This window comes from Octopus bimaculoides, chromosome 29 (assembly GCF_046866305.1).
Source record: "Octopus bimaculoides isolate indiv1 chromosome 29, ASM4686630v1, whole genome shotgun sequence".
NCBI classification, from domain to species: Eukaryota; Metazoa; Mollusca; class Cephalopoda; order Octopoda; family Octopodidae; genus Octopus; species Octopus bimaculoides.
In genome coordinates this window covers 14,893,962-14,913,961 of record NC_142956.1, presented here as the reverse complement: position 1 = coordinate 14,913,961, position 20,000 = coordinate 14,893,962, and the positions used below count along the sequence as shown (strand labels likewise).

The 20,000-nt window shown below is 32.2% G+C and overlaps 2 long non-coding RNA genes across 7 annotated transcripts in view; one reads left to right on the top strand and one right to left on the bottom strand.

Annotated features, from left to right (window-relative positions):
* LOC149130362 (uncharacterized) overlaps window positions 1-8,934 on the top strand; it is a 253,238-nt gene extending 244,304 nt beyond the window's left edge. Inside the window, exon 4 of the long non-coding RNA XR_016239095.1 lies at window positions 8,827-8,934. This is a non-coding gene — a long non-coding RNA (uncharacterized LOC149130362). The remainder of the gene's footprint in view (window positions 1-8,826) is intronic.
* LOC149130361 (uncharacterized) lies at window positions 259-19,973 on the bottom strand. 6 transcript variants are annotated; one of them, XR_016239089.1, is made up of 5 exons: window positions 19,762-19,969; window positions 17,356-17,503; window positions 14,503-14,598; window positions 9,160-9,588; window positions 4,881-9,089 (listed from the first exon to the last, which is right to left on the bottom strand). It is a non-coding gene; the product is annotated as an uncharacterized LOC149130361 (long non-coding RNA). The 6 variants fall into 6 exon arrangements; XR_016239088.1 differs by having other exon boundaries at window positions 4,881-8,885; window positions 9,482-9,588; window positions 19,762-19,954; XR_016239090.1 differs by lacking the exon at window positions 14,503-14,598 and having other exon boundaries at window positions 19,762-19,973.
* Between the last annotated feature and the right edge of the window lie 27 nt (window positions 19,974-20,000).

Sequence of the window (20,000 nt, the reverse complement as noted above, 5' to 3'; positions counted from 1 at the left end):
TTAGGTTTATAAATCCTAATTTTCACTTATAAAATTGCCGCCAGTAAGATGGAACAGTGGTGCGAGAGGTGGAAGGGGCGTTGGGGCGCGTTCAGGTGGTCCAGGCTGCCTGGTTCGCGCCCCCCTTCCTCTTTCACTTCTTTCATCGCCGGACCATTGACCCTGGCGGGTTTTTACCTCGCCTCATCATTTTTCCTCCTACTCCAGTCCCCCTCCTACTCCTAACCCTCCTAAATACTCCTAATTCTCAAAGACGAAATTAATTAATTAAATAAATAATAATTAATTAATTAAAAAAAAAACAAAATAAACATACATTTCGTACGAAATACCTGCGGCTGAAGAAATACAGCTAGCTTTACTGATTGAGTGTTTACGAATCGATGTATGTAATTGATACATGTAAAGCCATTCCAGAATCGACCCTCTCTGATTGAAGTCGCGTAATTGAAGCCGAGGAAGGATTATGGCTGCAACAAGGTAGGCAAAGAATAGAATCTTTTTTTCTTTTTATACCTATTGTCTTTTACCGTCGCCTTTTAATGCGTTTTACACGAACAAATTGACACAAGAGTCTTAACTTTTGGTTTAATGTGAACACCCGGCCATATATACGTATGTATATTGACATTCATTGGCAACATTACAATTTTGCAAATGTAATAAATACTTTTGGAAAGAAAACTTTGCTCCAACGAACCGAAGGAGCAATGAAATGTCATTTATCGCCCATTACATCTCGTACAGACAAGTGGGGGTAAAAACATAGAACGAATGAATATGAGGATGTAATGGCTACTACTGAACATCACTTCCGAGTAGTATCATTTAAATGTGTCTGGCATCAAGCTTATCATTCTATTATCTTTGTTAAGTAAACTGTGCATCCACTGTTTCATAAATCCACCACAGGTGACAAATGTCCATAATAATCTATCTCTGTCCCCAATGTGTCCTTTTTTTTTTTTTTTGTAGCTTTTTCAATCAGTAATAACACATTGCCTACTTGGAACTTTCAATGTCTCTTCTTCTCTGACTATAAAAAACTTGTTTATTTTCTCTTCAATCGCTGCATTTGTCCAATGTTAAAAATCCTGTAGATGTTTTATATTGTGTTTGTGTAATCAATTGGTGGATATACTGGGCTTTATGTTTGGTTGGGGATTCTAGAGTGATTAGTGTAATTCTGGTGTGTGGGCATTTGTGTATCACTCTGTTCTTGGTTTCCTTTCTCTTTTCTATTCCTTGTCCTTCATCTGGAGCCAGTCAGGGGCTACTGGCATCGACCACGTTCGCATGGTGCTCTTTTCATGCCCCAAAGAACAAAAATAAAAATAGGACTGCAGCTGGAAGTGCTCAGGTGTCACTGGGGCAGGCATTGATGATTCAGCGCTTAGGAATGCTTCTGTAGGAGAAAATGCAGACCTTAATAAAAAAATCTCTGTAAATGTAGTAGTTAGAGAGGAGAATAATTTGGTTAGGGGATATATTGGCAGCACTATTGAATTTAAAAGGAGATATCGGGTCCACATGAGCTCATTTTCGAATGCCAAATACTCCAATGGCATATTATATTCATGATTTGAAGAGGAGGAATATGAGCTATACTATTGAATGGTTAGGCCTATCCAAAGCCCCCCCCCCCCCTACACACTTTAATGCTAATGTAGATTATGCTTAAGGGAATTGTACTTGATTGGCCAAACACCTTAATATATTTTCTTATGTGCTCCCTTTCTGTAATAGGTTTTTCTCAACATTCTTGAGTAGTTATAAAATTAAAATCAGATGCCCACCTGAGCTGTGATCTTGAATTGAATCTGTAGCAAATTTTCTTTTATCTAAATTTAATTATTGACCTTTGAAATGCATATATTTTTCTTTGTTCGACTCGTGTTAGCTTTTATTCGTGCATATGTGTATACCGTTGGCTTTTACCATTTGGGGCCCTGTTGTTTTGACCAATTGGAATGTTTATTCATTATACCTTTCAGTTTAGTCAACCATTTCATCAATTGCAGCAGCTTCATAACTAATTCAGTTCTCTGATAGCTTAGTTGTATATCTGATATGCTTTTATAATTACTGTTGTACTGAATAATTATTGATAGATCTAGATTAGCAACAGTCAGTGCTACTATCACCAAGTGAAAATCTAGGTTACTTTAGGTGAGCCTAATAACTGATGGTTTTGGGGTGTTGTTGTTTGTCACACTTGGTGAGTCCTTGACAGTATACAACTAAGCTATTACTGTACATTAAAAGAAATAGGCCTCTGTAAAGTGCAACACATAACCAACAGTGAGGCTCATTGCTGGTTCCACTCCAGTACCCGGTGTGGGGCATAGGCTAATGTACGGAATACAAGCCAAATGATTGAAGTAATAATAATACAGTAAGGTTTTCTTGAAGCATTCACAGGTGTGGTTACGTGATAGAGAAGTTTGCTTGCCAACCATTCGGTCCCACTGCAGATATATGTGCGTCTGTGTTGGTGTTTACATCCTCATGAAAGACACAAAATAAGTACCAGGCTATTCTGGTCAGAAAGCTTAGCAAGAGCCTATGTATACATTTTAATTAAAATATATTTCGTTTTTGCTAGATTAGATTTGTTTCATTAAATTACCAAATTTCTCCTCAAACGTTAAACCCACCCCAACATAGAATATTCTCTTCAATTCCATAAGTCGGTATAGTGTACATTTAAAGACTGGATTATGTTCTTTCAATCAGGTTTCAAAGTTGTTGCAGTGTTTCTGTCATGTGTTGTGAAAAAGGGGTAAGTGATACGAGGGATCTCGGATTATACAACACTGCTTCAGACAAACCTATCCAACCCATGAGCCTGTGGAAGAAGAGGTGATGAGGAAGACATGGAAAGGTAGGCAAACTCTTATATACACACAAGCACATACATTACTCAATTCATAATATATACACCACTAGATTCATAATATATACACATACATCACTAGATTCATAATATATACACATACATACATTACTAGATTCATAATATATACACACACACTACTTGATTCATAATATATACACATACATTACTAGATTCATAATATATACACACATTACTCAATTCATAATATATACACATACATACATTACTCGATTCATAATATATACACACACAAGCACATACATTACTCGATTCACATATCTGATATGCTTTTATAATTACTGTTGTACTGAATAATTATTGATAGATCTAGATTAGCAACAGCCAGTGCTACTATCACCAACTGAAAATCTAGGTTACTTTAGGTGAGCCTAATAACTGATGGTTTTTGGGTGTTGTTGTTTGTCACACTTGGTGAGCCCTTGACAGTATACAACTAAGCTATTACTGTACATATATATATTTATTCAGTTATTATGTCACAGGTCTCTGTGAAGTGCAACACCTAACCAACAGTGGGGCTCATTGCTGGTTCCACTCCAGTACCCGGTGTTGTACGATGTGGGGTATAGGCTAATGTACGGAATACAAGCCAAATGATTGAAGTAATAATAATACAGTAAGGTTTTCTTGAAGCATTGACAGGTGTGGTTTATGTGATAGAGAAGTTTGCTTCCCAACCATTCAGCCCCCCTGTGCTGGTGCCACGTAAAAAGCACTGTGGTGTTAGGAGTGCTGCAATTATGAATCTGTGGTTCATGCGTCCTGGCATCTCTTGTGGGTACTTTTCTAGCCAGAAGGTGATAATCGTATCTATACCCTAATCGTGTGGGATTATATTGTACAAATGATACCAACAGGGTTCCTTCACTCATTGTCTTCGGGAGGTGGTTTAGCATGTCTAAGTCATCCCTGATGAAGCTTTTCACATATTTCAGAAACGGTCTGAGCAAGATGCCGAGGAAGTTGCTCAAATGGTGGGTCAGCAATGATGGGCCTCAGTTTGAGGCCAGTAGGGGGAGGATCATTAATGCATAGGCTTGGAGAAACTCTGCAAGCTTTAGAAATATCTGGATTTTTGTGTATCTGAGGTAATCCGTAGAATAGAGTAGGTCTGTATTTGAAGAGTCTTCTGTGGGTTGTATTGTACTCATAGTAAATATTATTTTCCATCGTGGAGAGTATTCACTTCTTGTAGCACTCTGTGTCCATCAGCACTACCGCACTTCCTTTGTCGGTTTATATCATTATTTAACTCAATTAGGTCGGATTTAATTTGTATGGCATTAAAAGGAAAACCGGTAATGTGTTCACAAAAAGCATGAAGTGCTTTATCTCTGCCTTTTGTAGGACGGTATTCACCTTTGTTTTTGACTATAGACTCATCTTCACTGGTGCAGTCTTACATGAACAAATTGACACAAGAGTGTCAATTTTTGGTTTCACGTGAACACCCAGCCATTACAATTTTGGGGATTTCTTACATGCATATCGTTACTACATATTTAACATTACTAGATTCATAATGTATACACACTGCTAGATTCATAATATATACACACACATACATTACTCGACTGCCCCTCCGAAACGCGGGACAACTGATGAAGGGAAATTTACATGTGTTGCCTGTCTGTTTACATACTTAAATGTTGTAGAATCTAAATATATAGAAAGTAACCATATCTAAACATTGTAGACACTAAATTATCATAATTAAATGTTGTAGAAACTAAATATACGTTTAGATATGATTACATTCTATAACATTTAAGTATGATAATCTAGTGTCTACAATGTTTAAATATGATTACTTTCTATGTATTTAGTTTCTGCAACATTTAAGTATGATAATTTAGTGTCTACAATATTTAAATATGGTTACTTTCTATATATTTAGATTCTACAACATTTAGTTACTGTTAGTAAGTGAAATATATGTATAAATGATAACAAACAGACATTGTCTTTCAACTCTTTATTGACACATTAACATTGTCTTGTATTCTCTTATACTCAGAGCCAGGTACTTCTTTGTCCAGCCCTCCAGAGTAAATGCTTGGTTTCCGGAGAAAGAGGTCGTCTTGTTGATGAAAATAAAACGATAAAACAAAAAGTGCGTCTATTTTATTTAATTTAATTTAAAGTATGATAATTTAGTACCTACAATGTTTAAATATGATCATATACTTAGATTCTACAACAATTAAGTACGATAATTTGGTGTCTATAACGATTACATTCTATATAATTAAATTCTGCAATAGTTTAGTGTCTGTAATGATTAGATTCTATGTAGTTCGATTCCACATTAGTTTAGTGTCTGTAATGATTAGATTCTATATAGTTCGATTCGACAATAGTTTAGTGTCTGTAATGATTAGATTCTATGTAGTTCGATTCCACATTAGTTTAGTGTCTGCAATGATTAGATTCTATATAGTTCGATTCCACATTAGTTTAGTGTCTGTAATGATTAGATTCTATATAGTTATATTCTATATAGTTCGATTCCACATTAGTTTAGTGTCAGTAATGATTAGATTCTATATAGTTCGATTCTACATTAGTTTAGAGTCTGTAATGATTAGATTCTATATAGTTCGATTCCACATTAGTTTAGTGTCTGTAATGATTAGATTCTATGTAGTTCGATTCCACATTAGTTTAGTGTCTGTAATGATTAGATTCTATATAGTTCGATTCCACATTAGTTTAGTGTCTGTAATGATTAGATTCTATGTAGTTCGATTCCACATTAGTTTAGTGTCTGTAATGATTAGATTCTATATAGTTCGATTCCACATTAGTTTAGTGTCTGTAATGATTAGATTCTATATAGTTATATACCACATTAGTTTAGTGTCTGTAATGATTAGATTCTATATAGTTATATTCCACATTAGTTTAGTGTCTGTAATGATTAGATTCTACATTAGTTTAGTGTCTGTAATGATTAGATTCTATATAGTTCGATTCGACAATAGTTTAGTGTCTGTAATGATTAGATTCTATATAGTTATATTCTATATAGTTCGATTCCACATTAGTTTAGTGTCTGTAATGATTAGATATTATATAGTTCGATTCCACATTAGTTTAGTGTCAGTAATGATTAGATTCTATGTAGTTCGATTCCACATTAGTTTAGTGTCTGTAATGATTAGATTCTATATAGTTCGACTCCACATTAGTTTAGTGTGTGTAATGATTAGATTCTATATAGTTATATTCTATATAGTTCGATTCCACATTAGTTTAGTGTCTGTAATGATTAGATTCCATATAGTTAGATTCTACATTAGTTTAGTGTCTGTAATGATTAGATTCCATATAGTTCGATTCCACAATAGTTTAGTGTCTGTAATGATTAGATTCTATGTAGTTCGATTCCACATTAGTTTAGTGTCTGTAATGAATAGATTCTATATAGTTCGATTCTACATTAGTTTAGTGTCTGTAATGATTAGATTCTATATAGTTGGATTCCACATTAGTTTAGTGTCTGTAATGATTAGATTCTATATAGTTGGATTCCACATTAGTTTAGTGTCTGTAATGATTAGATTCTATATAGTTCGATTCTACATTAGTTTAGTGTCTGTAATGACTAGATTCTATGTAGTTCGATTCCACATTAGTTTAGTGTCTGTAATGATTAGATTCCATATAGTTAGATTCTACATTAGTTTAGTGTCTGTAATGATTAGATTCTATATAGTTATATTCTATATAGTTCGATTCCACATTAGTTTAGTGTCTGTAATGATTAGATTCTATATAGTTCGATTCCACATTAGTTTAGTGTCTGTAATGATTAGATTCTATGTAGTTCGATTGCACATTAGTTTAGTGTCTGTAATGATTAGATTCCATGTAGTTCGATTCCACATTAGTTTAGTGTCTGTAATGATTAGATTCCATATAGTTAGATTCTACATTAGTTTAGTGTCTGTAATGATTAGATTCTATATAGTTCGATTCCACAATAGTTTAGTGTCTGTAATGATTAGACTCTATATAGTTCGATTCCACATTAGTTTAGTGTCTGTAATGATTAGATTCTATGTAGTTCGATTCCACATTAGTTTAGTGTCTGTAATGATTAGATTCCATATAGTTCGATTCCACATTAGTTTAGTGTCTGTAATGATTAGATTCTATATAGTTCGATTCCACATTAGTTTAGTGTCTGTAATGATTAGATTCTATGTAGTTCGATTGCACATTAGTTTAGTGTCTGTAATGATTAGAATCTATGTAGTTCGATTCCACATTAGTTTAGTGTCTGTAATGATTAGATTCCATATAGTTAGATTCTACATTAGTTTAGTGTCTGTAATGATTAGATTCTATATAGTTCGATTCCACAATAGTTTAGTGTCTGTAATGATTAGACTCTATATAGTTCGATTCCACATTAGTTTAGTGTCTGTAATGATTAGATTCTATGTAGTTCGATTCCACATTAGTTTAGTGTCTGTAATGATTAGATTCCATATAGTTCGATTCCACATTAGTTTAGTGTCTGTAATGATTAGATTCCATATAGTTAGATTCTACATTAGTTTAGTGTCTGTAATGATTAGATTCCATATAGTTCGATTCCACAATAGTTTAGTGTCTGTAATGATTAGATTCTATGTAGTTCGATTCCACATTAGTTTAGTGTCTGTAATGAATAGATTCTATATAGTTCGATTCGACATTAGTTTAGTGTCTGTAATGATTAGATTCTATATAGTTAGATTCCACATTAGTTTAGTGTCTGTAATGATTAGATTCTATATAGTTCGATTCCACATTAGTTTAGTGTCTGTAATGATTAGATTCTATATAGTTCGATTCCACATTAGTTTAGTGTCTGTAATGATTAGATTCTATATAGTTCGATTCTACATTAGTTTAGTGCCTGTAATGATTAGATTCTATATAGTTCGATTCCACATTAGTTTAGTGTCTGTAATGATTAGATTCCATATAGTTAGATTCTACATTAGTTTAGTGTCTGTAATGATTAGATTCTATATAGTTCGATTCCACAATAGTTTAGTGTCTGTAATGATTAGATTCTATGTAGTTCGATTCCACATTAGTTTAGTGTCTGTAATGAATAGATTCTATATAGTTCGATTCTACATTAGTTTAGTGTCTGTAATGATTAGATTCTATATAGTTCGATTCCACATTAGTTTAGTGTCTGTAATGATTAGATTCTATGTAGTTCGATTCCACATTAGTTTAGTGTCTGTAATGATTAGATTCTATATAGTTCGATTCTACATTAGTTTAGTGCCTGTAATGATTAGATTCTATATAGTTCGATTCCACATTAGTTTAGTGTCTGTAATGATTAGATTCTATGTAGTTCGATTCCACATTAGTTTAGTGTCTGTAATGATTAGATTCTATATAGTTCGATTCTACATTAGTTTAGTGCCTGTAATGATTAGATTCTATATAGTTCGATTCCACATTAGTTTAGTGTCTGTAATGATTAGATTCCATATAGTTAGATTCTACATTAGTTTAGTGTCTGTAATGATTAGATTCTATATAGTTCGATTCCACAATAGTTTAGTGTCTGTAATGATTAGATTCTATGTAGTTCGATTCCACATTAGTTTAGTGTCTGTAATGAATAGATTCTATATAGTTCGATTCTACATTAGTTTAGTGTCTGTAATGATTAGATTCTATGTAGTTCGATTCCACATTAGTTTAGTGTCTGTAATGATTAGATTCTATGTAGTTCGATTCCACATTAGTTTAGTGTCTGTAATGATTAGATTCTATATAGTTCGATTCTACATTAGTTTAGTGCCTGTAATGATTAGATTCTATATAGTTCGATTCCACATTAGTTTAGTGTCTGTAATGATTAGATTCTATATACTCTTCCTCTCTAGAAACCAAGCAGTTACTCTGGATGACTGGACAAAGAAGCTGGCCACAAACTGGTATGTCCCTGAATATAAGAAAATACAAGACAATGACAATAAAGAGTTAAAAAACAACGTGTTTTTTATTATTTATACATACACTTCGCTTACTAACAGTAAGTAATCGTACTTAGAAAGTAATCATAATATACACACATACATTACTCGAGGATGACATGGAAAGGTAGGCAAACTCTTATATACACAAACACACATATATGCCGCCACTACTAGATTCATAATATATACACAGACAATAATATTATTATTATCAATTTTTATTCAATTGATTTCTTGTACATAAATTCATAATATATACACATACATACATTACTCGATTCATAATATACACACATACATTACTAGATTCTTAATATACACTACTACATTCATAATATATACACACAGACAATAATATCATTATTATTACTAATTTTTATTCAATTAATTTCTTGTACATATATACTCACACAGATATAAGTATATATCTATATTCTTTCCAAAGTTCCATCCATGCTGATGCACCACCGTACATAAACATATAAGCAAACACACACAATTAAATACAATAGACACACTTTTTTATTTTATTAATTTATTTTCAACAACAAAATACACATACAAGATGCCTTCTTGGTTTCTCTCTCATATTCTTCCTCTCTAGAAACCAAGCAGTTACCCTGGAGGACTGGACAAAGAAGCTGGCTTCAAACAGGTATGTCCCTGGCTCTGAATATAAGACAATAAAGAGTTAAAAAAACAATGCGTTTGTTATTATTTATACATACACTTCACTTACTAACGGTAAGTAATCGTACTTAGAAAGTAATCATACTTAAATGTTGTAGAATCTAATCATTACAGACACTAAACTAATGTAGAATCGAACTATATAGAATCTAATCATTACAGACACTAAACTAATGTGGAATCGAACTATATAAAATCTAATCATTACTGACACTAAACTAATGTGGAATCGAACTATATAAAATCTAATCATTACAGACACTAAACTAATGTGGAATCAAACTATATAGAATATAACTATATAGAATCTAAACTAATGTGGAATCGAACTATATAGAATCTAATCATTACACACACTAAACTAATGTAGAATCGAACTATATAGAATCTAATCATTACAGACACTAAACTAATGTGGAATCGAACTACATAGAATCTAATCATTACAGACACTAAACTAATGTAGAATCGAACTATATAGAATCTAATCATTACAGACACTAAACTAATGTGGAATCGAACTATATAGAATCTAATCATTACAGACACTAAACTAATGTAGAATCCAACTATATAGAATCTAATCATTACAGACACTAAACTAATGTTGTATCTAACCATATAGAATATAACTATATAGAATCTAATCATTACAGACACTAAACTAATGTGGTATATAACTATATAGAATCTAATCATTACAGACACTAAACTATTGTGGACTCGAACTATATAGAATCTAATCATTACAGACACCAAACTAATGTAGAATCGAACTATATAGAATCTAATCATTACAGACACTAAACTAATGTGGAATCGAACTATATAGAATCTAATCATTACAGACACTAAACTAATGTGGAATCGAACTATATAGAATCTAATCATTACAGACACTAAACTAATGTGGAATCGAACTATATAGAATCTAATCATTACAGACACTAAACTAATGTGGAATCGAACTATATAGAATCTAATCATTACAGACACTAAACTAATGTAGAATCGAACTACATAGAATCTAATCATTACAGACACTAAACTAATGTGGCATATAACTATATAGAATCTAATCATTACAGACACTAAACTAATGTAGAATCGAACTATATAGAATCTAATCATTACAGACACTAAACTAATGTGGCATATAACTATATAGAATCTAATCATTACAGACACTAAACTATTGTGGAATCGAACTATATAGAATCTAATCATTACAGACAGTAAACTAATGTGGAATCGAACTACATAGAATCTAATCATTACAGACACTAAACTAATGTGGCATATAACTATATAGAATCTAATCATTACAGACACTAAACTAATGTGGTATATAACTATATAGAATCTAATCATTACAGACACTAAACTAATGTAGAATCGAACTACATAGAATCTAATCATTACAGACACTAAACTATTGTCGAATCGAACTATATAGAATCTAATCATTACAGACACTAAACTATTGTCGAATCGAACTATATAGAATCTAATCATTACAGACACTAAACTATTGTCGAATCGAACTATATAGAATCTAATCATTACAGACACTAAACTATTGTCGAATCGAACTATATAGAATCTAATCATTACAGACACTAAACTATTGTGGAATCGAACTATATAGAATCTAATCATTACAGACACCAAACTAATGTAGAATCGAACTATATAGAATCTAATCATTACAGACACTAAACTAATGTGGAATCGAACTATATAGAATATAACTATATAGAATCTAATCATTACAGACACTAAACTAATGTGGAATCCAACTATATAGAATCTAATCATTACAGACACTAAACTAATGTAGAATCGAACTACATAGAATCTAATCATTACAGACACTAAACTAATGTGGAATCGAACTAGATAGAATCTAATCATTACAGACACTAAACTAATGTGGAATCGAACTACATAGAATCTAATCATTACAGACACTAAACTAATGTGGCATATAACTATATAGAATCTAATCATTACAGACACTAAACTAATGTGGAATCGAACTACATAGAATCTAATCATTACAGACACTAAACTAATGTGGTATATAACTATATAGAATCTAATCATTACAGACACTAAACTAATGTAGAATCGAACTATATAGAATCTAATCGTTACAGACACTAAACTAATGTGGAATCGAACTACATAGAATCTAATCATTACAGACACTAAACTAATGTGGAATCGAACTACATAGAATCTAATCATTACAGACACTAAACTAATGTAGAATCGAACTACATAGAATCTAATCATTACAGACACTAAACTAATGTAGAATCGAACTATATAGAATCTAATCATTACAGACACTAAACTATTGTGGAATCGCACTATATAGAATATAACTATATAGAATCTAATCATTACAGACACTAAACTAATGTGGAATCGAACTATATAGAATCTAATCATTACAGACACTAAACTAATGTAGAATCGAACTATATAGAATCTAATCATTACAGACACTAAACTAATGTGGAATCGAACTACATAGAATCTAATCATTACAGGCACTAAACTATTGTGGAATCGAACTATATAGAATCTAATCATTACAGACACTAAACTAATGTAGAATCGAACTATATAGAATCTAATCATTACAGACACTAAACTAATGTGGAATCGAACTATATAATATCTAATCATTACAGACACTAAACTAATGTGGAATCGAACTATATAATATCTAATCATTACAGACACTAAACTAATGTGGAATCGAACTATATAGAATATAACTATATAGAATCTAATCATTACAGACACTAAACTAATGTGGAATCGAACTATATAGAATATAACTATATAGAATCTAAACTAATGTGGAATCGAACTATATAGAATCTAATCATTACAGACACTAAACTATTGTGGAATCGAACTATATAGAATATAACTATATAGAATCTAATCATTACAGACACTAAACTAATGTAGAATCGAACTATATAGAATCTAATCATTACAGACACTAAACTAATGTGGCATATAACTATATAGAATCTAATCATTACAGTCACTAAACTAATGTGGTATATAACTATATAGAATCTAATCATTACAGACACTAAACTAATGTAGAATCGAACTATATAGAATCTAATCATTACAGACACTAAACTAATGTGGAATCGAACTACATAGAATCTAATCATTACAGACACTAAACTAATGTGGAATCGCACTATATAGAATATAACTATATAGAATCTAATCATTACAGACACTAAACTATTGTCGAATCGAACTATATAGAATCTAATCATTACAGACACTAAACTATTGTGGAATCGAACTATATAGAATCTAATCATTACAGACACTAAACTATTGTGGAATCGAACTATATAGAATCTAATCATTACAGACACTAAACTAATGTGGAATCGAACTACATAGAATCTAATCATTACAGACACTAAACTAATGTGGAATCGAACTAGATAGAATCTAATCATTACAGACACTAAACTAATGTGGAATCGAACTACATAGAATCTAATCATTACAGACACTAAACTAATGTGGAATCAAACTACATAGAATATAACTATATAGAATCTAATCATTACAGACACTAAACTAATGTAGAATCGAACTATATAGAATCTAATCATTACAGACACTAAACTAATGTGGCATATAACTATATAGAATCTAATCATTACAGACACTAAACTAATGTGGAATCGAACTACATAGAATCTAATCATTACAGACACTAAACTAATGTGGCATATAACTATATAGAATCTAATCATTACAGACACTAAACTAATGTAGAATCGAACTATATAGAATCTAATCATTACAGATACTAAACTAATGTGGCATATAACTATATAGAATCTAATCATTACAGACACTAAACTAATGTGGAATCGAACTACATAGAGTCTAATCATTACAGACACTAAACTATTGTCGAATCGAACTATATAGAATCTAATCATTACAGACACTAAACTATTGTGGAATCGAACTATATAGAATCTAATCATTACAGACACTAAACTATTGTGGAATCGAACTATATAGAATCCAATCATTACAGACACTAAACTAATGTGGAATCGAACTACATAGAATCTAATCATTACAGACACTAAACTAATGTGGTATATAACTATATAGAATCTAATCATTACAGACACTAAACTATTGTCGAATCGAACTATATAGAATCTAATCATTACAGACACTAAACTATTGTGGAATCGAACTATATAGAATCTAATCATTACAGACACTAAACTATTGTGGAATCGAACTATATAGAATCCAATCATTACAGACACTAAACTAATGTGGAATCGAACTACATAGAATCTAATCATTACAGACACTAAACTAATGTGGTATATAACTATATAGAATCTAATCATTACAGACACTAAACTAATGTAGAATCGAACTATATAGAATCTAATCATTACAGACACTAAACTATTGTCGAATCGAACTATATAGAATCTAATCATTACAGACACTAAACTAATGTGGAATCGAACTACATAGAATCTAATCATTACAGACACTAAACTAATGTGGAATCGAACTATATAGAATCTAATCATTACAGACACTAAACTAATGTAGAATCGAACTATATAGAATCTAATCATTACAGACACTAAACTAATGTAGAATCGAACTATATAGAATCTAATCATTACAGACACTAAACTAATGTGGAATATAACTATATAGAATGTAATCGTTATAGACACCAAATTATCGTACTTAATTGTTGTAGAATCTAAGTATATGATCATATTTAAACATTGTAGGTACTAAATTATCATACTTTAAATTAAATTAAATTAAATAAAATAGACGCACTTTTTGTTTTATTGTTTTATTTTCATCAACAAGACGACCTCTTTCTCCGGAAACCAAGCATTTACTCTGGAGGGCTGGACAAAGAAGTACCTGGCTCTGAGTATAAGAGAATACAAGACAATGTTAATGTGTCAATAAAGAGTTGAAAGACAATGTCTGTTTGTTATCATTTATACATATATTTCACTTACTAACAGTAACTAAATGTTGTAGAATCTAAATATATAGAAAGTGACCATATTTAAATATTGTAGACACTAAATTATCATACTTAAATGTTTCAGAAACTAAATACATAGAAAGTAATCATATTTAAACATTGTAGACACTAGATTATCATACTTAAATGTTATAGAATGTAATCATATCTAAACGTATATTTAGTTTCTACAATGTTTAGATATGGTTACTTTCTATATATTTAGATTCTACAACATTTAAGTATGTAAACAGACAGGCAACACATGTAAATTTCCCTTCATCAGTTGTCCCGCGTTTCGGAGGGGCAGTCGAGTAATGTATGTGTGTGTGTATATATTATGAATCTAGCAGTGTGTATACATTATGAATCTAGTAATGTTAAATATGTAGTAACGATATGCATGTAAGAAATCCCCAAAATTGTAATGGCTGGGTGTTCACGTGAAACCAAAAATTGACACTCTTGTGTCAATTTGTTCATGTAAGACTGCACCAGTGAAGATGAGTCTATAGTCAAAAACAAAGGTGAATACCGTCCTACAAAAGGCAGAGATAAAGCACTTCATGCTTTTTGTGAACACATTACCGGTTTTCCTTTTAATGCCATACAAATTAAATCCGACCTAATTGAGTTAAATAATGATATAAACCGACAAAGGAAGTGCGGTAGTGCTGATGGACACAGAGTGCTACAAGAAGTGAATACTCTCCACGATGGAAAATAATATTTACTATGAGTACAATACAACCCACAGAAGACTCTTCAAATACAGACCTACTCTATTCTACGGATTACCTCAGATACACAAAAATCCAGATATTTCTAAAGCTTGCAGAGTTTCTCCAAGCCTATGCATTAATGATCCTCCCCCTACTGGCCTCAAACTGAGGCCCATCATTGCTGACCCACCATTTGAGCAACTTCCTCGGCATCTTGCTCAGACCGTTTCTGAAATATGTGAAAAGCTTCATCAGGGATGACTTAGACATGCTAAACCACCTCCCGAAGACAATGAGTGAAGGAACCCTGTTGGTATCATTTGTACAATATAATCCCACACGATTAGGGTATAGATACGATTATCACCTTCTGGCTAGAAAAGTACCCACAAGAGATGCCAGGACGCATGAACCACAGATTCATAATTGCAGCACTCCTAACACCACAGTGCTTTTTACGTGGCACCAGCACAGGGGGGCTGAATGGTTGGGAAGCAAACTTCTCTATCACATAAACCACACCTGTCAATGCTTCAAGAAAACCTTACTGTATTATTATTACTTCAATCATTTGGCTTGTATTCCGTACATTAGCCTATACCCCACATCGTACAACACCGGGTACTGGAGTGGAACCAGCAATGAGCCCCACTGTTGGTTAGGTGTTGCACTTCACAGAGACCTGTGACATAATAACTGAATAAATATATATATGTACAGTAATAGCTTAGTTGTATACTGTCAAGGGCTCACCAAGTGTGACAAACAACAACACCCAAAAACCATCAGTTATTAGGCTCACCTAAAGTAACCTAGATTTTCAGTTGGTGATAGTAGCACTGGCTGTTGCTAATCTAGATCTATCAATAATTATTCAGTACAACAGTAATTATAAAAGCATATCAGATATGTGAATCGAGTAATGTATGTGCTTGTGTGTGTATATATTATGAATCGAGTAATGTATGTATGTGTATATATTATGAATCTAGTGATGTATGTATGTGGTATATATTATGAATTGAGTAATGTGTGCATATATTATGAATGGGGTAATATATGTATGTGTATATATTATGAATCTAGTGATGTATGTATGTGGTATATATTATGAATCGAGTAATGTATGTATGTGTATATATTATGAATCTAGTAATGTGTGTATATATTATGAATCGAGTAATGTGTGTATATATTATGAATCGAGTAATGTGTGCATATATTATGAATGGGGTAATATATGTATGTGTATATATTATGAATCTAGTGATGTATGTATGTGGTATATATTATGAATCGAGTAATGTGTGTATATATTATGAATCGAGTAATGTGTGTATATATTATGAATCGAGTAATGTATGTATGTGTATATATTATGAATCTAGTAATGTGTGTATATATTATGAATCGAGTAATGTGTGTATATATTATGAATCGAGTAATGTATGTATGTGTATATATTATGAATCGAGTAATGTGTGTGCTTGTGTGTATATATTATGAATCTAGTGATGTATGTATGTGTATATATTATGAATCGAGTAATGTGTGTGCTTGTGTGTATATATTTTGAATCGAGTAATGTGTATATATTATGAATCGAGTAATGTATGTATGTGTATATATTATGAATCGAGTAATGTATGTGTATATATTATGAATTGAGTAATGTGTGTATATATTATGAATCTAGTAATGTATGTATGTGTATATATTATGAATCTAGTGATGTATGTATGTGTATATATTATGAATCGAGTAATGTGTGTGCTTGTGTGTATATATTATGAATCGAGTAATGTATGTATGTGTATATATTATGAATCTAGTGATGTATGTGTATATATTATGAATCTAGTGATGTATGTATGTGTATATATTATGAATTGAGTAATGTATGTGCTTGTGTGTATATAAGAGTTTGCCTACCTTTCCATGTCTTCCTCATCACCTCTTCTTCCACAGGCTCATGGGTTGGATAGGTTTGTCTGAAGCAGTGTTGTATAATCCGAGATCCCTCGTATTACTTACCCCTTTTTCACAGCACATGACAGAAACACTGCAACAACTTTGAAACCTGATTGAAAAAACATAATCCAGTCTTTAAATGTACGCTATACCGACTTATGGAATGGAAGTGAATATTCTATGTTGGGGTGGGTTTAACGTTTGAGGAGAAATTTGGTAATTTAATGAAACAAATCTAATCTAGCAAAAACGAAATATATTTTAATTAAAATGTATACATAGGCTCTTGCTAAGCTTTCTGACCAGAATAGCCTGGTACTTATTTTGTGTCTTTCATGAGGATGTAAACACCAACACAGACGCACATATATCTGCAGTGGGACCGAATGGTTGGCAAGCAAACTTCTCTATCACGTAACCACACCTGTGAATGCTTCAAGAAAACCTTACTGTATTATTATTACTTCAATCATTTGGCTTGTATTCCGTACATTAGCCTATGCCCCACACCGGGTACTGGAGTGGAACCAGCAATGAGCCTCACTGTTGGTTATGTGTTGCACTTTACAGAGGCCTATTTCTTTTAATGTATAGTAATAGCTTAGTTGTATACTATCAAGGACTCACCAAGAGTGACAAACAACAACACCCCAAAACCATCAGTTATTACGCTCACCTAAAGTAACCTAGATTTTCAGTTGGTGATAGTAGCACTGACTGTTGCTAATCTAGATCTATCAATAATTATTCAGTACAACAGTAATTATAAAAGCATATCAGATATACAACTAAGCTATCAGAGAACTGAATTAGTTATGAAGCTGCTGCAATTGATGAAATGGTTGACTAAACTGAAAGGTATAATGAATAAACATTCCAATTGGTCAAAACAACAGGGCCCCAAATGGTAAAAGCCAATGGTATGCACGAATAAAAGCTAACACGAGTCGAACAAAGAAAAATATATGCATTTCAAAGGTCAATAATTAAATTTAGATAAAAGAAAATTTGCTACAGATTCAATTCAAGATCACAGCTCAGGTGGGCATCTGATTTTAATTTTATAACTACTCAAGAATGTTGAGAAAAACCTATTACAGAAAGGGAGCACATAAGAAAATATATTAAGGTGTTTGGCCAATCAAGTACGATTCCCTTAAGCATAATCTACATTAGCATTAAAGTGTGTAGGGGGGGGGGGCTTTGGATAGGCCTAACCATTCAATAGTATAGCTCATATTCCTCCTCTTCAAATCATGAATATAATATGCCAATGTAGTAGAATTGGAGTATTTGGCATTCGAAAATGAGCTCATGTGGACCCGATATCTCCTTTTAAATTCAATAGTGCTGCCAATATATCCCCTAACCAAATTATTCTCCTCTCTAACTACTACATTTACAGAGATTTTTTTATTAAGGTCTGCATTTTCTCCTACAGAAGCATTCCTAAGCGCTGAATCATCAATGCCTGCCCCAGTGACACCTGAGCACTTCCAGCTGCAGTCCTATTTTTATTTTTGTTCTTTGGGGCATGAAAAGAGCACCATGCGAACGTGGTCGATGCCAGTAGCCCCTGACTGGCTCCAGATGAAGGACAAGGAATAGAAAAGAGAAAGGAAACCAAGAACAGAGTGATACACAAATGCCCACACACCAGAATTACACTAATCACTCTAGAATCCCCAACCAAACATAAAGCCCAGTATATCCACCAATTGATTACACAAACACAATATAAAACATCTACAGGATTTTTAACATTGGACAAATGCAGCGATTGAAGAGAAAATAAACAAGTTTTTTATAGTCAGAGAAGAAGAGACATTGAAAGTTCCAAGTAGGCAATGTGTTATTACTGATTGAAAAAGCTACAAAAAAAAAAAAAAAAGGACACATTGGGGACAGAGATAGATTTTTATGGACATTTGTCACCTGTGGTGGATTTATGAAACAGTGGATGCACAGTTTACTTAACAAAGATAATAGAATGATAAGCTTGATGCCAGACACATTTAAATGATACTACTCGGAAGTGATGTTCAGTAGTAGCCATTACATCCTCATATTCATTCGTTCTATGTTTTTACCCCCACTTGTCTGTACGAGATGTAATGGGCGATAAATGACATTTCATTGCTCCTTCGGTTCGTTGGAGCAAAGTTTTCTTTCCAAAAGTATTTATTACATTTGCAAAATTGTAATGTTGCCAATGAATGTCAATATACATACGTATATATGGCCGGGTGTTCACATTAAACCAAAAGTTAAGACTCTTGTGTCAATTTGTTCGTGTAAAACGCATTAAAAGGCGACGGTAAAAGACAATGGGTATAAAAAGAAAAAAAGATTCTATTCTTTGCCTACCTTGTTGCAGCCATAATCCTTCCTCGGCTTCAATTACGCGACTTCAATCAGAGAGGGTCGATTCTGGAATGGCTTTACATGTATCAATTACATACATCGATTCGTAAACACTCAATCAGTAAAGCTAGCTGTATTTCTTCAGCCGCAGGTATTTCGTACGAAATGTATGTTTATTTTGTTTTTTTTTTAATTAATTAATTATTATTTATTTAATTAATTAATTTCGTCTTTGAGAATTA